Genomic DNA, 17,848 nt, shown 5'->3' with positions numbered 1-17,848 from the left:
AGTCTCCAGGTCCTGACAGGATTTTCCCCAGGACCTTGAGAGAAGTTAGTGAGGAAATAGCAGAGGCTCTGGCAGTGATTTTTCAAATGTCATTAGAGACGGGTATAGTGCCGGAGGATTGGCGCATTGCGCATGTGGTTCCTTTGTTTAAAAAGGGTTCAAGGAGCAAGCCTACCAATTATCGGCCTGTAAGTTTGATGTCTGTTGTAGGTAAATTGATGGAAAGCGTTCTTAGAGATAGTATAAATAAGTATATGGAGGGACAGGGTCTGATCAGGGACATTCAACACGGATTTGTGCGTGAAAGGTTGTGTTTGACCAATCTTGTTGAATTTTTTGAAGAGGTGACTAGGAATGTTGATGAGGGTAGAGCAGTGGATGTTGTCCATATGGACTTCAGTAAGGCCTTCGATAAGGTTCCGCATGGGAGGTTAGTTAGGAAGGCTAAGTCCTTGGGTATTCATTTGGAGATAGTCAAATGGATTCAACAGTGGCTGGAAGGAAGGTGCCAGAGAGTAGTAGTGGTTAATTGTTTGTCAGGATAGAGGCCAGTGACAAACGGTGTACCTCAGGGTTCGGTATTGGGACCGTTGCTGTTTGTCATATATATTAATGATCTGGAGGATGGGGCGGTACATTGGATGAGTAAATATGCAGATGATACTAAAATAGGGGGAATTGTGGATGATGAAGAGCGTTTTCAAAGATTGTAGAGGGATTTAAACTGCTTAGAGGAGTGGGTAGAAAGATGTCAGATGGAGTTTAATGCTGATAAGTGTGAGGTGCTTCATTTTGGAAAGAATAATCAAAGCAAGACATGGGTGGTAAATGGGAGGCCATTGAAGAATGCACTGGAGCAGAAAGATCTCGGAATAATGGTGCATTGTTCCCTGAAGGTAGGAGCACATGTGGATAGCGTGGTGAAGAAGGCCTTTAGTATGCTTGCCTATATAAATCAGTGCATAGAATATAGGAGTTGGGAAGTAATGATGAAACTGCACAAGGCATTGGTGAGGCCAAATTTAGTGTACTGTGGGCAGTTCTGGTCACCGATTTATAGGAAGGATATTAACAAGATAGAGAGAGTGCAGAGAAGATTTACAAAAATGTTGCCTGGTTTCAGCATCTGGAATACAAGGAAAGATTGAGCAAATTAGGTCTTTATTCCTTGGAACGTAGAAGGCTGAGAGGGGATTTGATAGAGGTGTTTAAGATAATGAGAGGGATAGATAGAGTTGATGTGAAAAGGCTTTTCCCATTGAGAGTAGGAGAGATGGATACAAGAGGTCATGGGTTGAGAGTTGATGGGCAAAGGTTTAGGAGTAACATGAGGGGGAACTTCTTTACTCAGAGAGTGGTTACTGTGTGGAATGGGCTTCCGGGAAAGGGGGTGGAGGCAGGGTCAATTTTGTCATTTAAGAAAGAGTTGGATAGGTATATGGATGGGAGGGGGATAGAGGGATATGGGCAGAGTGCTGGTAAGTGGGATTAGAGGAGGGTACTTGGATCAAAGCAGACTAGAAGGGCCAAATTGGCCTGTTTCCATGCTGTAATTATTATATGGTTATATGGTTAAATATGGTATTTAAAATTATGAGGGAGATAGACAGAGTAAAGGTAGATTGGCTTTTTCCACTGAAGGCAGGTGAGATACAAACCAGAGGACATGGGTTAAGGGTAAAAGAGGAAAAGTTTAGGAGGAACTTCTTCACACAGAGAGTGGTGGGAGTGTGGAATGAGCTTCCAGATGAGGTGCTGAATGCAGGCTCAATGTTAACACTTAATAAAAATTTGGAGGGGGTGGGAGAGATATGGAGGGCTATGGATTGGGTGCAGGTTAGTGGGACTAAGCAAAAGAAAAGATTCAGCACAGATGAGAAGGGTTGAAGGGGCCAGTTTTTGTGCTGCAGTGTTCTATGATAATACCAAGAGAAATTTCCTCACCCAGGAATTAGTGAATCTATGATATTCTCAAATATTCAAACACATTCAAGAATGGAGAAATATTTCATTTAATGCTAAACAGATAAAGCGATATGAGAAGATATGAACAGGGTACAGAAATAGGTGCTCAACCATGGTCATGTTGAATGATGGAACAGCTCCAAGAGTTCTTTCAACCTTTCTGAATTTCTGTGGTGGCTCCATTGAGAATAGATAATAAAGGCAAAGGATGCAACATCTAGAAATATGGATCACCCAGAGGTTGGCTATCCAGCTGTTTTTTTTGCAATAAAAGCAGTTAAAGTGTCAGCCATTGGAGTGAGGTCTAATGCCTGCGAGGCAGCAAGCGAAGCAAGTATCACACAATGATTCCCTCCTCAACCACTTATGCTCCAGGGAAAAGAGTTCAACCCAAATCAGCCTCTCCTTATAATTCAAGCCAGGCTACACCAGGAACATTCTTGTGAACCTTTTCTGCACCCTTTCCAGCTTCATATGATCGATATAAAAGAGAGCCAGTTTAGAGAGAAGTTTGGGATTAATAGTCATGTCCCCAAAAGTGACTATAAACAACATGCGAGGCAAAACTAGCAAAATGACACCAGTTGAATCTGGCCCAGATAGTTCTGCCAGAGAAGATAAGGGTACACAGAGCGAGTGAAATGTGATTCCTTTGGATGCTTGAAGAAAGAATTACATTTTAATTTAGAGTCAACTATGAAGCTCTGTAGATCCACTGAATGATGGTGCAGCCTGCATGGAAACAAAAAACAACTGCAGATGCTGGAAAACTGAAACCAAAACAGAAATTGCTGTAAAGACTTGGATGCAGGTCAGGGGAAAGAGACAAGGAGTTAGCATTTCCGGGTTGAAGACCCTTCCTCAGAACCTACTTAACGATAGCTCAAATCAGACTACAAAAAGCTAAAATGAAACCAGACGCACCAGAGCAGAACTCGGGAATGGACGATATCCTTTGATTTCATAGGTGACAGGAGGAAAGAGAAAGATCTGGGAGTCAAACTGGGAGCCGGGGTGCAGTGCAGAGGGTATTACTTCATATTGCGGCAAGGAGGGGTAGGGTCCAGACTGTATCAAAGACGAGCAGCTTATCCTTATACTTTACCCTCAGTACTTCCTGAGTACTCTGGTTATCAAAATCATACTACGAGAAGCAGGTATAAATAACTAAAATAAATAGAATTAAAATCATGTACGGGTACTTCCCGATTGCAACCGTAATTTGGACAGGAAGATCAGTCATATTTTGAAATAGATACAAATCAGAATTTTGCCTGCGTGCATGCAGTACCAAAGGCTTAAAGCAAACTTTTTAATTACATCTTTATTTTTCATCGTAGATTTCATGATAACAACTTAAAGCTTCCTGAATTTGTCGATCAACCTTGGCGAATCTTTCCACATTCTGGTCCAAACATACATTGTTAGTCCGCGCCCTGGGGTCCGTAGGCTGCACACGGCCATCTTGATTCCTCTGCACAGACACGACTCTCCAGATGGCGTATGCGCGGTGGGTTCGTGTATTGGAGTTCAGTTGGAGCATGCGGGAGAGTTAAGCGCCCTGATATTGAATTTGTGCCCTTAACTCTCGCGCATGCACCAACTGAACTCCAATACATGAACCCACTGTGCATGCACCAACAGAAGGCTCGCTCGTGTGCACAGGAATCAAGATGGCCACGCCCAGCCTAAGAACCACAGGACGTCGACTAACAAGGCAAGTCCACACATTTTGGCTCTAACTTACCCTGTATCCCTATTATAGTACGTCAAATACAGCATAAACCACGTAAATTTTATATTTTTTCTTATTTTTCTTTTAAATTTACCCCTATGTGAGGATGGACACAAGTCACATAGGTTGCAATTCAGGGAGTACTTGTATATAATTAAAAACACTGAAACATAATTATTGAAGTGAAACAATTCACTGACCAGTTCATATCTTCTCCAAAGAAAATCCCTTTCAATTTTATGGGTTTGCCATTCATATGCCAGTCTTTCGATGAGTACATGAGGTGTGTGTCAGGACCCTGCCTTGCAGCCGTGAGCCATGGACCAAACAGTTGGATCCAGTAACTTGTAATCTTTGGGATATCTCAAACTTCCACGTTTGTCCATATGCACGCAGAAGTCTGAGATCTCCAAGATAACCATATAACCATTTACAGAGCGAAAACAGGCCATGTCGGCCTTTCGAGTCCGCACCGGTTCACTAGAACAACTCCACTAGCTCAATCCTCTCGCTCTCCGCCAATATCCCTTCAACCCCATCACCTCCATGTACACATCCAAGCTTCTCTTAAATGACAGAAGGGACCCTGCCGCAATTATCTAATTCGGAATGATGGTCAAAGGTTTCCCAATTTGGCCAACTGGCATTGCAGGATCAGTGATCTGCCAGTTCTTCTTTAGGTGCAATTCTGATCTGAGACTGAAAACCCCACCCAGCGCTGTACTTGTCCAGCCAAAGTCTCGTTTACACAAAGGTTCGTCCATTCTCATTAAAATGTGCCTAAATTTAAAGAGGGTACAAATCAGCATAAACAATTGAGACCCAAGAAAATGCTATCCTCGCACAATAAATGTCTTCTTTGTGTCTGACAATGTAAAATTCAATTAATTTAACCATCATTCATGCACATCTGGTATGGCATGTTTAAGATTCTGCAATTGGGGCAGCTCTTCAATTTTTAATGTGACATACTTATGCTGCAAAAATGCATTCAAAGAAACAGGAAATAGAGCAAGTCTCAGCAAGGATATATCCTTTAAAATGGCTCAAATTATTCCAATCAAGCAATTAGAAAAAAATGGGTATAATCTGGAAGTAAATTCAGAAGAGACTCTAGGCCAAAGTATACAATGTGCAACCATTAAATTTAATATCAGCCTTTGTAATTCCACTGCTAATCCCGCCACTGGCGACTGATAAGGCATAAATAGGAGTTGAAAGACACCGTGATAATTACCTGGGCGCTTTACCATTGGGAGAATGTTCATCTCTTCCCTGGTTATTTGATTTCAAACTTTATCATTTCTTTTGGTCAAATGTCCGATCCAAGTCTAAATGACTTAACTCAAATGTGTCCAAAGAATTCTGCGTGGAAGTCCGTAGAAGATTTGCAGACTGTGAATGACCTGTGATAAAAACTAAATGCTGTTCGACCGAAGAACTCTTCCCAGCATTCCATTTTAAATTTCAATTCCTAAAGAGTCGGCAAGATAGATTAATTTGCTGATAGATTAATTTGCTGGTGGAACCACAGTGATTAAATGAGTTAAATTTGTGAAATTGTCAAGTCGAACGACCACTATCTGAATGTCCTATATTTTAAAACTTTATTGTGAATATTGTATACACACAATATTAACCTATTCAGCGACCCCGGCATTTTTTATCTGGTTCTTCTGAGGAAGTTATGTAATCTTGCACACAATTCGTGCCATTAATTTGAGATGACCTCGGTAAGGTGTTAATTCCTGCTCTGATTATACCAGGCTAATACTCTCCAAGAAGGAATTCACAACTTGCCTGCTTTGTATCATTCTAGATGCAGCACATTTGTCTCCTTGATTCTTTATAAACTATATATGTGCAGAATGGACCAGTTTTGTTTTGTTTTTGCCCAGCCACTTTTTACTGCAAGTTTATAACATAATTTTAAATTACCGCACATCATTTTATGTCTAAAGAACCCCGAGGGCTACTGTGCATGTCTATAATTATTGCCTACTTGAAATGTGCCTAGTCAAGAACAATACCATCTGAATTATAGAAAACTGTTCTGTTTAGTTTCAGCATGGACATTTGCCAGCGGGGAAGAAATCCAGTATCTTGGCTGTGTGCGACTTCAAAAATGCAGCTCAGTCAGACAGCGTGGCTTTCTCTATTCAAAGTACCTCTGTCCATCTTTCCTGTTCAAAAACAGCATTCAAGCTGTGGATTCCAGGGTCTTCAGCCACCACAGTCTCCTGTCAAGACATTTTTTCTGGAACATAAGCACTTGCTGCCGCTCAATTCCCTTGTCACCTGTCACACATTCCCATTCTTCAAGACATTTATTCTTTCAGGAAATGTCTCTTTCCTATCATTAGAACTTGCCTCCATTCACCGCAGGAAACCTACAACATCCATCCTCCCCTAATTTTTTTTTGTGTGTGTGTTGAGAAGCCTCAAAATCCCATGGAGTCTTGACAGCTTGGGGCCATTACCACAGGAAATGACAGCCAAGTTTGAGCCGTCCATCATTAGTCTTCAGCTTCTTCTGGATTAATCTGGGTCTCACTACACCCCCCCCCCCCACACTACCCCCCACCCCCATGATAAATCATAATTTATTTACTCCAAAGCTGCCACATTTGTCAACTCATCAGTTCCTAGTTTCATAACTTAAACACTCAGATGGCCTCCCCGGAGAGATTATTTAATATTTTAAAAATCCTGCTTGGCTAAATAAAAAAAATGCTGAACAGTCTACCAGTGGTTAAAGACAAACATGCTGCGTTTTAAACCTTCTTTAGTGAAATTTACAAATAAAACCGTTAATGTACGTGAGGTAGTCATTGTGGCTTACCTCTGGAATTATTTACTCCGAGGATATCACCTCTCACTTAGGGTCACGTTTTTTTTTGGTGTTTTTCTCCTTAATACATTTGATCCCAAACAATCAACTTTTTTTTTTGCCAGAGGGGAAGAAACTCTCAAGAGGAAAGTGATCTTATTAGGGGGTGAAATTGCATTAACCCCATAGTGTTTATTGAAAAGCACTTTCTCCGGTACTAAGCTGTGGCTGTTAAAGTATTACACAGTCAGACCTCATTACATAGATTTGGAATAGCCCAAGCTGGCATCGTTACAAGAGTCATGTAATAACTAGGTATCGAAGTCAAGATGTTTAGAAAACTGGACCCGAGGCATACCGTTTAAAATATAATACAGCCATTTTTGTAAATGGTGCTTTTGCATAGGTTAGAGCACAGGCATAATTGACCAAACATCAGTATGATGAGTCTCAACAAAAATAGACAACTCTCATTTCTTCTTGTGAGTGTGTTGACAGATTGTGGACAGTGTTGTCATAATGAGGTAAGACATTGCAGAAAGTTTTTTTTCTGACCGTGCGCTTTTGTGTGAGTGCATAAAGGAGCAACTGTAACACATTCAGTGCAGTTTATTTTGCTGAATTTTGCCCTGATTGAGCTTTCTGAATTTTGTTTACAGATCCACGCTCTTTACTTGAAGCTGTTGAATTTACCTTCCATGTTAAACTCTGCTCCTCTTTATGGAGTAGCTTATTGACCAAATATTTTTAATCAACTAAGTGAATCAATCAGCAATATCCAAAATGAATTCCCGTTGCCAAAGCAATTCTGAGGGGACTATCCTCTCACTGTTTTTGCGATACAACCAAAGGAGACACTGTTTATTTCTCCAATGCTTTATGTTTGATCAATAGACTACATGTGCCATGGGCAGCACATTACAAAGAATATGCTACGTGTGATTTCTTAGTAATATTTTAGTGCATGTATGTTACTGTCTGTTTCCTTCTATAAGCAACATAGACTGATATTATCTCATGAGATGGGTGATGGATCCCTAACTGTAGATGAGATAGTATACACTACCATCCTAATAAGCCATTTAAAGAACATATAGAATATTTATGTAATGAGCTTTGATGGTAAGTCACATTGCAAGGAAAGTAAAGGAAGGCTTCTTTGCATTCAACGCAGCTGCCTAAGGGACCTGGTCTCCCTCTTTGGGATAAATCAATGAAAGACAAATGTTGGAAAAGGAAAAGCTACAGGAAACCTTTGAAGTGTTCAACAAAATGTGAAGATTCATCCCCTCCATTTTCTGATCCTTAAGAACTAGAAACCTGCACAGATTGCATCTCAGCCAGAGTGCAAGAATTCCTCCAAACCTGAAAATGTATAATACACAAATGCTGGGAACACCCAGCCGGTCTCCTCGCTTTCTACAGATGCTGCCTGTCCTGCAGTGTGTTTCCTGTTTCATCTGTTTTCATTAATTATTTTTCACAGGCTGCTCAAGTGTACAACTCGGGCAGATTGGAGCCATTTTGCTTTCCTCGTCGAACGCCAGGAGGCTGGAGATGTGACCTGACAAGAGTGTCATTGGGAGGGAGGGCCCTCCCATTCTTCCTAGCTCTGCAGGAATGCTTGTAAAACGGCGCTTTTCACTTAACCTCAATGTTGATGACTGTCACTGTTTAGGCCACAGTGACCAACATAGAATCCTGTCCTAAACTCTTAAGCTAAGAGTTTCAAAAAAATTTTCCTTGTTTCTTTGCAATGAAAAAACATTTCACTTTGCAATTACCAAAACAATTACACCATTTCCTGCTGCAAGATTCACCTGTTCTCCTGATTCTTCTTATAATGAATCAAGGGCCTTCAGTCAATGTCTTCATGTTTTATATTACTGTATCAGGCATGTGCACTTCAAAGTGTAAAAGCAGAAAGAAACCCAGTTGTTTCCTGCTGACAACCCTGACCATGTTCAGTCGGTCTTTCCCTAAAGGACAGAAAGCAAGGATATGCAAGCAGTTCTTATTGACAGAATCTTCTTGCCAATTGATCCTTAACATCCACCTATTTACCAACTGGACGTCACAGCTATGCTGCCTCTCCCGGACTACCTGTTGGTCATGCCACAGGAGATCAACCAGTTTAAAGGAGAAATGTATTCTATTTAATCCTTACATGGACAGGGAAATGACTTTAGTGCTATGTTTGTCAAATAGGGGAATGTGATGTCAGAAATTTCATGAATGGAAAGCAAGTATGTGCCCCATATGCATTCATGTATGTAAAGACAGCATCATGAAGCAATGAATCTGTAAACTCCCTGGTGTAAAATAGACAAACCTTGCTTGACACATGAGCAATGCTAATGTTAAATCATCTTTCTATTTACATTTCACGTGTTCTTATGGTAGACGAATGGACGGGGAGGTGGGTGCCGCATGTGCTCCAAGTCCTTATGGTTTGTCAAGTCCATGAGCTACAGATGTAACCTGCCATCCTGGAGAAGCCGCAGCACTCGACTGCATCATCGTTGCCAGGACCATTTCTTTGATGGGATGCAGAAGCAGGAGGAGGAGGAGGCAAGAGAGGAGAAGGAAACTTTAACCTGAAAATGCCTGAACATGTTCACACATTTTAATAAACGCTTCAATTTCATTCATGTACTTGGCTAACTTTCTATTAAAAACACATGGTGATAGCATTTGTTTAACATAAGACTTGCTTTGGGATTTACATTTTTTTTTAAAATACACATGCTCCCATCCCTTGAATACTTTGCACCTTTCTCTGTTTCCTTGTTCCCAATATTAAATCTCAGCTGTCATAGGTTAGACACAGTCGGGTCAATTGCAAAGATCCCTCTGTTTGGAGAGGGGAAACTCAGGTTCAGTGATATGCAGATCAAAGTGCTTTATTTTGGTGCTAAAAACAACGGACAGGATTGCTAGTGCCACGGTGTACATGCTAAACCCAGGAGATATTAGGAACAGTCAATCAGCCACGTGGCATTTCTGATTCGTGTCTGCCTGATGAATTGCAAACATATGAGCAATTTAAAATTTGCCATCCATGGCAGAATTAAGTGAATTCCTTTGCCTTGTGGAATTTCAGAACTAGCCCATATTTATATTTTCTCCAGGTTTCCTTCGCTTATTCTGCTCAGGCTGTTCGGTGCAATAGTCGAAAGGTTAATGGCTACATTCATTTAGCTTTAGGCCTTTGTTTATGAGGAGGAAAGTGTGTGTCACAGTGAAGAAAAACTACATCTTGATGACTGCATGCAGTATGTTGCAAAAGCAGAATTCTGCACTGTTGTTGATAGCCCATGGGGTCAAATTGACCTGCTTGGCCCAAGAATGTGTAACCCTCCTCCTTTTCAGCATAATTTTTTTAAGTGTGGGATTAACTGCAGAATTTAAAATGTGATACCTTTTTCATTAACTTGCACGTACATGGGCGCTTGTTACGTATTCTATATAACATATAACAATTTCAGCACGGAAACAGGCCATTAGGCCCTTCTAGTCCGCACCGAACCAAACACCCCTTTCTAGTCCCACCTCCCTGCACAATGCCCATAACCCTCCATCTTCTTCTCATCCATCTTTCTCTTTGGCTTGGCTTCGCGGACGAAGATTTATGGAGGGGGTAAAAAGTCCACGTCAGCTGCAGGCTCGTTTGTGGCTGACCAGTCCGATGCGGGACAGGCAGACACGATTGCAGCGGTTGCAAGGGAAAATTGGTTGGTTGGGGTTGGGTGTTGGGTTTTTCCTCCTTTGCCTTTTGTCAGTGAGGTGGGCTCTGCGGTCTTCTTCAAAGGAGGCTGCTGCCCGCCAAACTGTGAGGCGCCAAGATGCACGGTTTGAGGCGTTATCAGCCCACTGGCGGTGGTCAATGTGGCAGGCACCAAGAGATTTCTTTAGGCAGTCCTTGTACCTTTTCTTTGGTGCACCTCTGTCACGGTGGCCAGTGGAGAGCTCGCCATATAATACGATCTTGGGAAGGCGATGGTCCTCCATTCTGGAGACGTAACCCATCCAGCGCAGCTGGATCTTCAGCAGCGTGGACTCGATGCTGTCGACCTCTGCCATCTCGAGTACCTCGACGTTAGGGGTGTGAGCGCTCCAATGGATGTTGAGGATGGAGCGGAGACAACGCTGGTGGAAGCGTTCTAGGAGCCGTAGGTGGTGCCGGTAGAGGACCCATGATTCGGAGCCGAACAGGAGTGTGGGTATGACAACGGCTCTGTATACGCTTATCTTTGTGAGGTTTTTCAGTTGGTTGTTTTTCCAGACTCTTTTGTGTAGTCTTCCAAAGGCGCTATTTGCCTTGGCGAGTCTGTTGTCTATCTCATTGTCGATCCTTGCATCTGATGAAATGGTGCAGCCGAGATAGGTAAACTGGTTGACCGTTTTGAGTTTTGTGTGCCCGATGGAGATGTGGGGGGGCTGGTAGTCATGGTGGGGAGCTGGCTGATGGAGGACCTCAGTTTTCTTCAGGCTGACTTCCAGGCCAAACATTTTGGCAGTTTCCGCAAAGCAGGACGTCAAGCGCTGAAGAGCTGGCTCTGAATGGGCAACTAAAGCGGCATCATCTGCAAAGAGTAGTTCACGGACAAGTTTCTCTTGGTCTTTTACATACTTGATTATAAAACTAATCATGAAAAATAAATACGTGTTAATCACTAACACTTTTTCTGTGACTTTTCCCCTTATCCCAATATCAAAAAATTATCATCTCACATCCTTTTGCACCCAATTCATTTCTATGATGTTTCGTGGTCCTCTGGGCTCATAGCAACACAATCAATAATTATGTGATTATCAATAATAATGAATCACCAAAACATTTGGAAATTCCCATTGTGAATGTTCACTCCTATAGTCTAGAGAGCCTGAAACTTATAATTGTCTCCCACCCTGAGTTAATTTCAACTGACGAAGTATATACATATTACATTCCAGAGTTTCAGCTTGATCCGATTGCATTCGCATTATGTTCTTTGACAATGCAAAAGGCAGAGAGAGGCCTTATGATTTTATTTAAAATGGAAATTTGTTATGTGTGGTCCGGGTCAAAACACAACATCTTAATGCTTGTGTGTTTGAATTCCTTGTCTTGAAGTTTGGTTGCATTGTGAAGCAGAGACCTATATGCAATAATTACTACTACACTGTGTTTAGTATGCAAGGAAATAGAAGCAGGTGTTAGTCACTTGGTCCCTCTTGCCTGTCCTGCCATTTAAAGTGATTGTGGCTCATCTTCCCCAGGCCACCTCTTCCATGCTGGTTCTCCATAGCCCTCAATATTAAACAGGGAGTTTTTTTTTACTCCATTATACAATATCTTAATGGCAGTTATACTTACAATTTCTTAGATTTCATATCCTAACTCACTTCATGCAGAGACAAGTGTTCACATTCAATTTGCTGTTATAAATGTACTTGCCTATAAAATTGTTATTGATTTTCATGGAGACAAATTAGAGAAATCTCCAAAGATCTGAAGTATGCTTGCAGGTAAAGAACACAGCACATTGATTTCCCCTAACACAGGAGAAAGAGAAACTTGAACCTTATCTGTAACAGTCAACAACATGTCAAATTGTCCTCCTGCTTCATCAAAAAGGGGTTTTCTTTCATTAAATAAACATAAGATTCTGGGGAAAAAATAATGCTTATTATGTAGGTTCACATCTGTCATCTATGCTCTCTTCTGAATACCTATAATCTTTTCTGTATTCTTAAGTATGAGAAGTTGCAGTTGTTTTTCTTTTAATCGTTACCTTCTGGATTGTTAAATCATCGTATTTAATTTTACTGAATGAGCACAATATTTTTATTCAAAATCTGTAAGATTATAAAGAGGTCAGAATATGAGAAACAATGCAGTAACGCTATAAAACAGATTGAATCAACTGCTTTCTGCTGTATTTTTCCATTGCCATAATGATCAACATGTCTGTCAGCAATCCTGTCTCAATACAAACGTGTTTAGACATAGACATACTGCATGGTAACAGGCCCTTTCTACCCAGGACCCCGTATCTGTGTGGGTGCATCTCATCCAACACCAGACATCGTAAAAATGGACTGAACAATTACAGAGTGGATATTGACAATGATATCAATGACTGGGAGCAAGAGTTGCAGGTATGTGGAAAGATGATGTGGATGAACAAAGGGGAGCACCTAGTAACTGGCAAATAGGAGGGAGCTAGGCATAATCCCCTGGAGGTTTGGAAGTGGCATGCAGGGAAAGCCTCCCAGGAATTTCTCTGGCCTTCACAGACTGGGCATGAGAAGGGGACGGTCTGGTTAATGTGGCAACCAGAAGACGGAAGACGGGAAGCAATCATACAGGATGTTATTTGTGACTTTGGTTAAAACTATTTCAGAGCTCTGACACAAGGAGAATCCCAATTCAAGATGGCACAATCTTAAAAGATGCAAAAATATTTTAGAACTTTGAAAGGTAATTTGTCAATAGGTTGGCAGTTTGCAAGAACAGAATTTTTTTAAGCGAGGGTAGTGATGTCATCATATTGAAAGAGAAGGGGACGGTATCCATGGAGAAAGCTAGAATAAGGAGTGATGGGTGATTTAGAAAGAACAGGAGGCAGATCCTACTGAAGGCAAGGTTGGGGGAGACCATTGGGGCAGAGGAGGAGTTCTTGAGCATCATTTGAAGGTTTATTTTGCTGGCCAAGGACAAAATGACATCCAGGAGCTCCTCTTACTTCTTATTGTTGATGAGATACCCATTTCCTTCATCACACGCAAAAATAACCAAGGCAAATATCTCTTTCCGTCGTAATTCTGAAGATCAATTTTAAAGTAAAAGGCAAAAGTGAAATGAGAGGACTATGAAGTGAACAAGTTGCTCTCTTGATTATATTTAGTACTGTCAGTTCAGTAAAATATCCTTCATCCCACTTTATAGTAAATCCCAACGGTAATAGCAAGCTTTCTGAATCCTGACTTCAAACGGCTTATTGTAACATAGAACTGAAAAGTTCAACATCCTAAATCCACTCTGTTATTGTTAGATGTTCTTGACTTCCTCCTTTGTTAAATTATGTCATAAATTAAACAGACAATGTAAGGAATGGCTGGAATTCAACCCATGGTGTCTGTGGAGAGATCGTCCACTTAAAAATAAAAAGACCAGGAGAAAGCTGACATTAAGAATGTTCAGAGCTACCATAGCTTTAAAGTGCATCAGGATCAAAATGTCACATTACAATTATGTCATGGAATTTCATTCAATGTCTACCTGGATGGATGACATGAATACCTCAAGGTATTATGAATGTTTCAAAATATTCTTTTCTCTTTCTGAGTGAGTGTCTGTGTGTGATCGTGTCTGTCTGTACATGTGTGTGTACACACACACCTGCTGGGAATGCAATCAGGAAGCATGATCAAAACTGACCCAAGTACGACTTGTTTGTGGAAATTCCCTCAGTTTCAGCCCCACCGATCCTCGGAAAATGGAAGGATTCTAGACTGTGGACCGTCCCCACAGCACCCTCACATAGGCTGTGCCTCAGCACATACTCCTGTAGCCTGGAATGTGCCAGTCGGCAGCATTGCCTCACCTACATCTCGGTGTGCTGAAAGACCAACAAGTTTCAAGCAGGCCAAACGCCAGATGATCTTTCAGCATCTCTGAATGTCTAGTCTGTCTCTGCATGCATCCCCGGGAATAGCCCATAAATCAGAGTGTCCTCTGTTATGCTACTGCTGGGGATGAATCGTGACAAGGACCCTTGAATCTTTCTCCACATATTCTTAGCAAATCCAAAGGTTGGCTACGTGTCCACTCCACTGCTGTCATCTTGAGGACAACATGCATTGTGGGTGAAATTTCTGTCGTAAAGGAGGGATCTGACCAGGCTCCTCTCACCGCCAGTCCTGAATCTTATTAGTGAGCACTTACAGTGAGGCATTCCACCAGGTGACTTGAACAGTCCACTCAGGGAACCACCCCACCATATCCATATCTCTCATTGCCCGCGGGACATCCGTGCTGACCTCTCTCTTGTGGTCAACTGTGTTTGTTAGTGAAAAACCTTTTCCACGAAGGATAGACAGAGCAACAATGCCCAGCTGACTGGAACATTGGATGGCAACAGGCCAGGCCCATCCTTCACCACACCTTGGATAGGTAATTTTTACCAAAAATAGATTTAATTCACTATAAATTATTTACAAAAGGAAAGCCATTCAAAGCCCCTTCCCTGCCTTATTTTTGTGTTCATACATTTCCATCACTGAACTTTGTTACATTCATTTATATTTACACCATTGCCACCACTGTGGCACCTTGTCATTACTTTCCCCCCACCACCCCCCCCCCCCTCCGCCCCTGTTGTTCAAGGGGTTTCCCTCAGTCTCAGCCTCTCAATGGCCGGTAAAAAAATCCCCATAGCCTCAGCTCATACTCCTGCAGCCTGGAATGTGCCATTCAGCAGCATTTCCGCACCGACATCTCCGCGTGCTGAAAGACCAATAGGTTTTGGGCAGACCAAAGTGCAGTTGAGGATCATCCAGCAGTTCTGGAACAGCCCATAAATCAGAGAGCTCTCTGTGATGCTGGTGTTGGGGTCGAACCGAGACAAGGATCTTAGTGCGATTTGCACAAGCCTCTGGAATAATTTGCCTGAACGTGCGTGTGAAATAGTTTCCGTCTTTTGTTCATGTTTAGTCTCTTTTTATTGAAGGGGGGTGGAATAGGTAGCATAAGCTGCCAGAAGTTCTTGACTCTTAAATTCAGGTTTAGGTCTAAAAGCTCTTTGATTTGATCAGAACACATCTTCCCCCACAATCATTTCATAAATTATTCAGAGTGAAGACAAAGTTGACAGTAAAATAACACAGAACGGAGCTGATGAGAACCCCATGCTTGCATTTCATTGTTTAATTCACTGACACATCGCTTTTGGCAACATCCATCTTGAGGAGTTCCTGGCTCTTCTTTCTGCCAAGCAAATCCAACATCTTCCATTTCTGCTGAAAGATCATTGACCTGAAGCATCAATTCAGGGTCTCAATCCACTGGATGACCTGCTGAGTGTTTGCAGCATTTTCTGCTGTTATTTCACTGTCAGCACGAATACACAATTCACAGATAAGAACAGCGCAGGACTCGGGTTTCGCTTTCCATCTTTGCAACTATATATTTTGACTTGGCATCCTGCAATTTTTAGCATTCAGTTTGCTTCAGCCTTTAATATTTTCAATTCATCCATCTCATTCTAATGAAATAAATTGAAAGAAACTTGAAGAAGTGTAGTGCCATTTAGTCTATGCCACAGTTTAGAAATGCAGAGAGTAATGTCTAGATCAAAACATATGCAAAAAGATCCTCCTTCAGTTGCACTGAATCAAAGGAATAGCTCAATCTCACTTCATGGGACGGTGGATTTTTAACGTTTGCAGCCTTTCATATTGACTGATCGCTGTTTTAATCTCAGTTCTTTTAGTTTATGATGAGGCGATAGAATGAGTGGAATGCAGAATTGGTCTTTGCTTTGATGCTGGGAGCATTGCAAATCTTTTGGGGCAGCTCCACTGAGCTGTAAATTTCTTTTACCAAATGCAACAGCCTCAAACTCTGAATGGGTTAAATTCAGATTTAGAGACTGAGAAGAGCCAACGTTTTTACATTCAAGTGCCTCCAAATGTTTATCTCGATAACTTGTTAATGCATCCAAGTTTAAACTTTAGACCATTATCCTCTTCCAACTGAAACAAAATGGATAAAGCATCAAAAAGCGGTAAAATAATGTGAAGTTGTGAGAGTATCTGTTCAGACAAGGAGCAGAGCTCCAGTGCTGATTGCCTGGAGTGGGATGTGTTGCTTGCATTCGATTCCTGGCAGAGTGATATTGATCTGTGGAAGAAGATACATGTATAATTTCTGAAGTCCAGCATCAATAAGCTTCCATATCTCTTGCAGTCGAGTGGACAGTTTTGTCTTGGGTTTTAGGCAATTTCCAAACACTTGTGTTCATGTAATTGAGTTGCTCAGATTGCCCTTGGATCACTTGCAGTATTACAATATTGCCCAATTAAATGTATTTAATTTTCTTTTGGATCAACATAGAGGCATCATTTAATAGCCTTGCAACACTTAAGTGACCAAAGTAAACATTATTACTCAGTCTCTTCATGTTCCTTTGAATAAGTAAGTGGTTCTTGGGATATGCAAGAAAGACAAATTATAAATCTTTGGAATTTTCTTCCCCAGTGGATGCTAAATGGTCACGGTTAAGAGAACAGGCATTTGTATTTGTGGATCTATCAGGATAGAGGAGTTAATATGAGGGCTAAGTCTTTGCTCAAATGAATTATGACCTTCGCTTATTTCTCAGCAAAAGGCACGTACAGATCTGAAATTATTTAAAAATGATCGGGTTATTTACATGGCCAAATACAATGACTCGAAAATGAGCTCATTGTAAAATGGAAGAAGGAGAGACCGGAGGAAATAAGGAGTAGTGTGTTCAATTTTTTTAACCGCTGTTTTATATTGTATTTTTAGCAGTCTACTTTTGTAGATTAGAGCTAATGTTGTTGTGGTAAAACTACTCCTGACATTTTAGTGGATTTATTGCTATAATACTGGTGTTTGTTTCATGGAATTTGAGCTGAAATTTTAAAACAATGGATCGCCAGGGAGGCTGGAATTTCCACGGACTGCCAAAAGTCTCAGGAGGTTGTTACATTACACGGCTTTAGCCCGCTGCTAATATTCAAGTATTGCAAATTTATGTTTATAGTTGCACAGGTTACATTTTGTTTTGCAACAAATAGCCGTATATAATGTTTAGGAAACCAAGTGCTGTTTAGACAAAAGAACAGGACCATTATCAGGGAGTTTAACTGTGTTAGACAAAAGCACAAACTTAACTGATGCCAACATGATGAAGTCGTACTTGGGTCAGACCCAAAGTCAGGCTCAGTCAAGGTTTTGAGGAAAGAAGTCAAATGTTGTTTCAAAATTGGGCCTCAGGTCTTGCCCACATGCCCAAGAGGAAGTGACAATGCCAATGGCTTCTATTCCTCCCTTGTAAGAGCAATCAATTTGGGGCCACTTGCAGAGGCTCTGTGGGGACAAGGTTATGGTGGACGGAGAAACGAAGCAACAGGATAATCCACCTCTGGAACTACGGCTCTAGACCCATCAACCCTGCCACACACCTTCATTAGAAAAAAAATCTTGCGTCCAAATTTAAAAGTGATCTGTCATTCATAGCCACATGGTTCACTGAAAGGTCCAACAATGTTCTCACTCACTGGGACAAGGGGTCCTTCACCAA

The sequence above is a fragment of the Narcine bancroftii genome, chromosome 10 (genome assembly GCF_036971445.1).
Source record: "Narcine bancroftii isolate sNarBan1 chromosome 10, sNarBan1.hap1, whole genome shotgun sequence".
Classification (NCBI taxonomy): domain Eukaryota; kingdom Metazoa; phylum Chordata; class Chondrichthyes; order Torpediniformes; family Narcinidae; genus Narcine; species Narcine bancroftii.
Note: the sequence above shows the minus strand (reverse complement) of the source record.